This window comes from Populus euphratica, unplaced genomic scaffold (assembly GCF_000495115.2).
Source record: "Populus euphratica unplaced genomic scaffold, PopEup_1.0 scaffold34.1, whole genome shotgun sequence".
Taxonomy (NCBI): domain Eukaryota; kingdom Viridiplantae; phylum Streptophyta; class Magnoliopsida; order Malpighiales; family Salicaceae; genus Populus; species Populus euphratica.
This window is the reverse complement of record NW_011499883.1, coordinates 775,728-783,215: the sequence shown is the minus strand read 5'-3', so window position 1 is coordinate 783,215 and position 7,488 is coordinate 775,728.

Below are 7,488 nucleotides of genomic sequence, written 5' to 3'. Positions count from 1 at the left end.
AAAACATGTTTTAGTTAAGGAGTTATTGATATTTCAAGTGCAAAATGATGATATAAAACCTTGATAAAAATACACTTTTAAGTACTAATCACTCATATTTTTCTCTTCTAGTCACCGGCCATTAGCAAAGAAAACTAGTGACCAAGTCTCCCCCCACCCATTTTTTTCTCTCCTAATTAAGAATAAAAAGATTGTAAACCTTTTACCTAGGTGTTCTAGGGGTATTTATAGCCCTCGAACCTTGCATGTTAATGAAATTGAGGGACCAAAGAGTTATTTTCTCTTTATATCAGTAATGAGGGATAAATATCATTTACATAACATTAATAAAGAACAAATATCTCTTACATAATAGTAATGTTTATGAAAACATGAGAGGCTCTTAAAAGACTTTTATATACCTATAAATGTAGAGATATTAGTATTCTTGACATTAATATTTTATGTTAAAAATTTTAAGAATTAACAAATAAAATCTCGTGGCCTAAAATGGGCCTTAAAATGATTGTTAGACCCATACGTATTTGAACTTGGCATGATACAAAGCCCAAGGGCAATGGGTCTAACAACTTACTAGACTCATGTTTATTTGAGCTCAATATATAGCTAAACTCAAGGATGTTGAATTTGACAGCATGTCATATCCATGTCTACTTGGGCTCAGCGTGTACCTAAACCTAATGTTGTTGGGTCTGGAAGCACATCAAACCTATATATACTCAAGCTCAACACGTACTAAACCAAAAGATGTTAGGTCTAGTAACTTATTAAACTCATGTTTGTTTAGGCTAAGAGCATAACTAAACCTGAGGATGTTGTATCTGGCATCTCGTCATACCCATATATATTTGGGCTCAGTGCATAGCTAAACCCAATAACATTGGGTTTGACAACTTGTCAAGCCCAAGTCTGTTTGGGCTCAGTGCTTAATAGAATCTCATAATGTTGGGCATGGAAGCAAGCCTAATCTATGTCATATAAGTCTAACATCTTGTCAAGTTCATATATATTAGGTCACTACCCTGCCTTTAACCTTTTTAAACATAAACTTAGACTAAAAAATAAAATTTAAAAATTTATTGATTAGACTAAAAAATAAAATTTAAAAATTTATCGATTCATCACAAGATATATATATATATATATATATATATAGAGAGAGAGAGAGAGAGAGAGAGAGAGAAGAGGGCATCCTGCTGAATTGTTGTCAATAATCGGATGTTAAAAGACAACATCATTTTGAATCTTAACTGAATACTTTTATTTGAAGTTCCTGGAAATTATGGCTTATACATGGCTGCCAAAGCTAAAATGATCCAAGACACCGTAAAAACAAGGTGTTTTTTTGTATTTTAGTAAAATTAAAAAAAAAAAAAATAACACAACGTAAAAAATATCTAAAATGACAACAACTTTATTTGAAACAATCCTCCTTACATTAACATGTACATGTTTGATCTAACAATAAGGTGAATGAAGGTGGGGTTCAGAGTTCTTGGAAAATAATATTTTTTGGCATAGTTTACAATTTTTTATTTTTTTGTAAAATGAACTATGAGGTGATTGTGTTACCCCCGATTGCCAATTGCGTTATTTCACTACTACCATGTAGGAAAGTTGAGATAATAGTTTTACTAAGTTATAAATAACACAACATGAGCCTTTCAATTATATTAGATTCTTAAATATATGTTTACATGGTTAATTTTCCTAAAAACTATGTTAAATTACCGAAACACTTTCGTGAAAAACAACCTTAAAATATAATTAATCAAAGTGGTTATGACAAAGGCGTTAACCATCACCTTATGTAGTGACAATTTTATTATTCAGCTAGGTGTTAACTACTTAAGACCCAAGTTATTCATGTGTCTATGGTTTAATGGGCTAGATGGGCTTAGTTAGGCCTAGTTTCTTTAATTATTATGCTCATGGGCTTAAATTAGGCTCTTGCGTATGCACAATATAAAATCCCATCACAACAGCTAATAATGGGCTAGATAGGCTTAGCTAGGCCTAGTTTCTTTAATTATTAAGCTCGTGAGCTTAAATCAGACTCTTATGCATGCACAATAAAAAATCCCATCACAACAGCTAATCTATATACATATTGTAAACAATACCAAGAAAAATCATGCTAATACCCAATAACTTGAGAATTGAATCTTGTTTGCTCAAGGGATGAAAAGAATCAATGGTATATTTTAAAACTTAAAACATAATGTTATTCTAATATATAAGGGGGAAAAAAGAGAAAAAAAACCACAATCGTGACTTTTGAAGCATGAAAATTCTAAACATAAATATGCAATAAAGAAGCATGCAATGAGAGTATTTAATGATCTCTTAACAACTGGTTATCAAACTAGTCATTTGTAGCAAGGCATATGGAGCTTGCTAGGATTGGAATGCAATATTGCACCATGACATTCCATTTTCAATTTGCTAAATCTAAACATAAAGTGAAACATTTGTGATGAATAAGTCCATGTTCTAAAAATAATGGCATGTGAAAACTAGTTATATATCTTTGTAAATGATGTTTGTTTACAAGTGTTTATGATATTTAGGTGGTGAAATCATGTGTGTGTATTTTTCATGAATGCTCACTTATCCAAAAGAATATGTAAAATTACAATATCTGAGGACTTCCTCAAATATATTTATTGCTTTACTTTTCACAATCAAACCAATCCCCTAGAAATAATTATAGGTCAACATATTCGATCTTTTTGTAGGACAACAAATAGGTCAATACAACAATTTTTGTTTATACATTGTTTTTTAAAGTTTTTTTGCTTAAAAATATATTAGAATAATATTTTAAAAAAAATTATTTTTGCCTGCTCTCCTCTAGATAAAGTAGTTATCTACAAACACTAGGTGAGACTTCTTGTCGTGAAGGTGAGTGTTGAGACACAGTAATTTATTGAGAAGGAGCTGCAAGTTGTGGTGGTGGATATTCTCTCTCACTTGTTGGTTTGTTAGGACTGTCTGGGTAAGGAGTTGTATTTGTTTCACCAATTGTTAAAGGATCAATTATATGATAGTTGAGATATCTACTGTAATAAGAAGATCAATAACTCGTCTCATTTTTTGAGTGTCCTAATTTTCTACCATTAATAATTCTAATTAAGAAAAACTATTTCTATGACTTTTTATAGAGTTTATCACAGACAATGCTACTGATGATGTTCAAAAATTTAGGAACATAAAAATAAAATGTTATTTGGTGTTTGGGATAATAGCTAATTTATAGATTTAAGTATTTAGATTTCTTCTCAATCTAATCTAAAGAACTCTAAATGTATTAAGTTGGTCTTGAATACCTGCAAGAAAAACAATCCTAAATAAGGGAACTTTTAGATCCTTAAATGGTAAAGTCGGTATCTTATAAAATATTGAGGTAGTAGAGAATTTAATATCGTGATCATTTCTCATGAAGATCTCATAATGTATTTATAGCCCATAAAATGAGTGTCTGTAGGGTAATTACCCTGATAGCATTGAATGGTGGATAAATATTTCTTACCTGATAAGAATATAGTGGGTCCATAAAGCACTTTGATCCTCCAAAATTCATCTTGTGTTTATATAGATGAGAAACATGTGAATTAATATTGTAGTAAGGTTCTTCCCTTCATAACTTACGATACCTAATATTGGGTTGGTATTAGTATTAATTAACAAATTCTTTATTGCATTACAAATTACAATATCACAATAGAAAACTAAAGGTCCTAAGTAAAAGACTGTGACTTCTGAGTGAATACATTGTGGACTCTTGTAGTCTTTTTTGGAAAGAAACTGAACTTTTCTGGTCTTTTTGCGTCAATTAAATGTTTTTTTTCAAATTCACATCTTGGCCTGTGAAGCTTGTTGATGTCTCTTAATCGACTTTGATTGTTCTAGGATTGTTTGTTGGGGTGTTTGCAACTGCATTCAAAAGGGTAGTCGTATGGAGGTCACGAGGCTGTTTGGTTTGATTGGGTTTTAAATAGGCTGGGATGACTTCATTGTGGTTGGTTTTGCGGTGTATAGTAAGCCTTTTTCATAGTTAGTGGGTGGGGTGGGTCATCATTGTGCATTGAGTGCTTATATTTTGTTGCTCATGTTTACTTTGCAATTTGTTCTCTTGGGGATTTTAGCCATCACTTTGGAGAGGTTGTTTCGCTAGGTGATGAGTTAGTTTTATTTATTTATTTATTAAATGTATAGGTCTGGCATGTGTGCAAAATCTAATATATTTGGACTTGATAGGTAGCCAAGTCCAAGATGGTATAAGTCAGATACGTATGCTAGACCTAATACACTTGAACTTTACAGCATACCAAGTCTAAGATAGCGTAGGTCTGGCACGTATGCTAGACCCAATACATTTGGACTTGGTAGCCAGCCAAGTTCAAGGTGCTTAAACTTGGTAGTCAGCCAAGTCCAAGGTGATGTGGGTTTGGTACGTATGCTAGACTCAATATATTTGAATTTAGCAGTCAGCCAAATCCAAGGTGGTGTGGGTTTGACATGCATTCTACACCCAATACTATTAAACTTGGCAGTTAGCCAAGCCTAAGGTGTTTGGACTTGGCTGTGTGTCAAACCCAAGATAGCATGAGTCTGACACGCATGTCAGACTTAAGATATTTGAACTTGGTAGTTAGCCAAGACCAAGATAATTATCATCCTCATTTGGGTCTACCCTTAGAGGGATAATTGACCTCTTTAAGGTCAAACCTCAGAAAAGAACTATAATCTTTATTCTAGTTAATTGACATTGTAAAATCTAGTCTTTCTACATCTTTTTAGGTAAAAGGGCTTTTAGGTAAAAGAAAAAACAATTTGAAAAAATAAAGGACTCTATTAGGTTTTTGCAGGGTTGCTTGAGTTCCGGTTTGTTCTAGTATTTATATAATGAACTTCGAAATGAGTTAGTAATTAATTGAAAAAAAAAGGTCTCTAAATAGGAGAAAAAAAAATAGAGGACTATTAGGTCGCCCGAGTTTTGGGTTGACTCGGCGGGTCGACTGGTTTCCTCCAACCTAATTATAGTCTTGAATTTCAAATGAAACAAACTTAGCCAATGCTATTGGGTTCTAATGATGGGTCCTACTCACAGCTCTAGGCCCACCATTATTGGGTCTTACTATTAGTAATATCCAGCAACAGTGAATCCTGGTGGCAACAAGACCCACCGCTATTGGGTTCTAGTGGCAACAAGGCCAATTTTTAATAAGACCTGCTTGGGTTATGCTTGTAGTTGGACCAATCATTGCTGGGTCCTGGTAGAAGCAGAGCCCAACTTTAATAGGTCCTGTTGCAACTGGGCCCACCGCTGCTGGGCACCTAGACCTACTATCATTGGATCTGACGACAGAGCCAAACCTAATAAATTTAGGTCTTGGCAAAAGGGCCCAACAACTGGGTATCCATCTGGGTCTAACACTGCTGGACAGTAGGACCTAGCATCATAGGGTCATGCTTGATAAAAGGACCCAGTAGTGTTGGGTCATGCATGACATAATGACCCGACAATTGGGTATCCATCTGGACCCAATATCATTGGGTCATGCTTGGCAAAAGGAGCTGTTGGGCAGCAGAGCCCAGCATCATTAAGTCATGTTTGACGAATAGATCCAGTAGTGTTGGCCCAAAATAATATTATATTATAATATTTATGAATTGTTTTTTAATGTATTTTATTATTAAAAAATTATTTTAAATGATACAAATATATAAAGTATAGTTTTAAAACTCGGTCTGGCTTGACGGTCGACTTGGGACTCGGCCGATCCAAAGCTGGAACTGGGCCAGGTTTAATAAAAAACCACCCAAGGATTTAACCCAGTAAAACCTGATCGACTCGGAATCCGGATGACCTAGGTAAACCCATATGAGACCCATTTGTTTTTTTTTTCTTATATATATAAAATTAAAACACTATAGTTTTAGCCTTTTGGTTTCTTGTCAAACTATTTGCAACATGAAGGCAGAATTACAAAAACCTAGTCTCTTTAATCTTCGACGCTATATAAGTCGCAGAGGAATTTAAACCACTCGCCAAAAACTTCAAGGTAAGCCATACCAGATTACTAGGTTTCATGACTTTTGTCCTCATCTCTCCTTTGGTTTTACAAAGGATTTTGCTCACTTCAGTTCAGATCAATAAATCAAGGTCAAATGAAGCTGTTATTATTCATTACTTAAAATAATCCGCCGCTGATCCATACTTGATTGAGTCTACCTTTCTTTTTCTTTCCACCTTAGTCCTGAAAAGAGGAAAGTTGCTAGATTCAATTACTAGTAGTTAATAACTAAGCCTTGAGCTTAAGGCTGGCACATGGTCTTCTTCTTATAAAGTGGAGTATATTTCTTCGAGTCTTCAACCTTTTTCCTTTCCTTTTTTTTTTTTTTTTTTTTTTTTTTTTTTTTTTTGTATTCACTGGTTCGAGTATATCTTTAATTGCTTGCTTTTTATATGTCAATCTTTTTCACTTGCTATGAAGCTAGGCCCTGTTTCTGGCCCTGTTTCTGGCCCTGCTTCTGTTTCTGTTTTTGTTAACAACATATTCAAATTGTGCTTCAAGTGTTTCATTGGATTTTTTTTTTTTTAACTAGAGCTAGTCTATTTGACTCGTGACTCAGTTATTGTATTATGTGAATAAAAAAAATTTAAAGCTTCGTCAACTTTAATATGACAATATTAAAATTATAATTTTTACAAAAAAATTTATTTAAAAAAATTCAAGAGAAAAAAAATAAAAATCTTAATTTGAAGTCAAGAATTTTTTTAAAAAAATTTTAATAGTATTTTTTAAAACAAAAACATATATGTTTCAATAAAAAAATTTAACCTAATTTTAAATAAAAAAATCACATATATTTATTTTTTTATCATATAAAAAAAAAAAAAATTGTTAAAGTCTTGGGTCCTACTAGAAATAAGATCCAACTCTAATAGATTTTATAAGATCTAATGTTATTGAATTCTAGTAGCAACATAATCTAATGTTATTCGGCGATTTAGCAATTTTTTTATTTAAAAAAACTTAATACCCTTCACAAGATTAGTAATATCATTGAAGGTTGTTAATATCAGTACAAATATTTTATGTTTATATTATTGTTTACAGTGTAATGAGTTAATGTACCTAATAAATGCACAATGTGTTCCCTTGTGTTTTAATATTTTATGTGTGTATATAATGTAATATAATATAATATATAATAAGTAACTTAAAGGAAAAACAAAGTAACGAATCAAAAGCCGTGAAAAGCAACTTGCAAACCAACAATTAATTGTTTCTTAGTTCACAATGCATATAGAATAGAAATCCCAATAATTTTAGATTTTCTTATATTAAGTCATTAGATTGGCAAGCTTTTGTATGCGTACTCGTCGAGGAATGTTTTTAATTTAGAAGATGTTTGGAGTTGTAGGTTATTTTAAAAATATTTTTAATTAAAAATATATTAAAATAATATATATTTTTT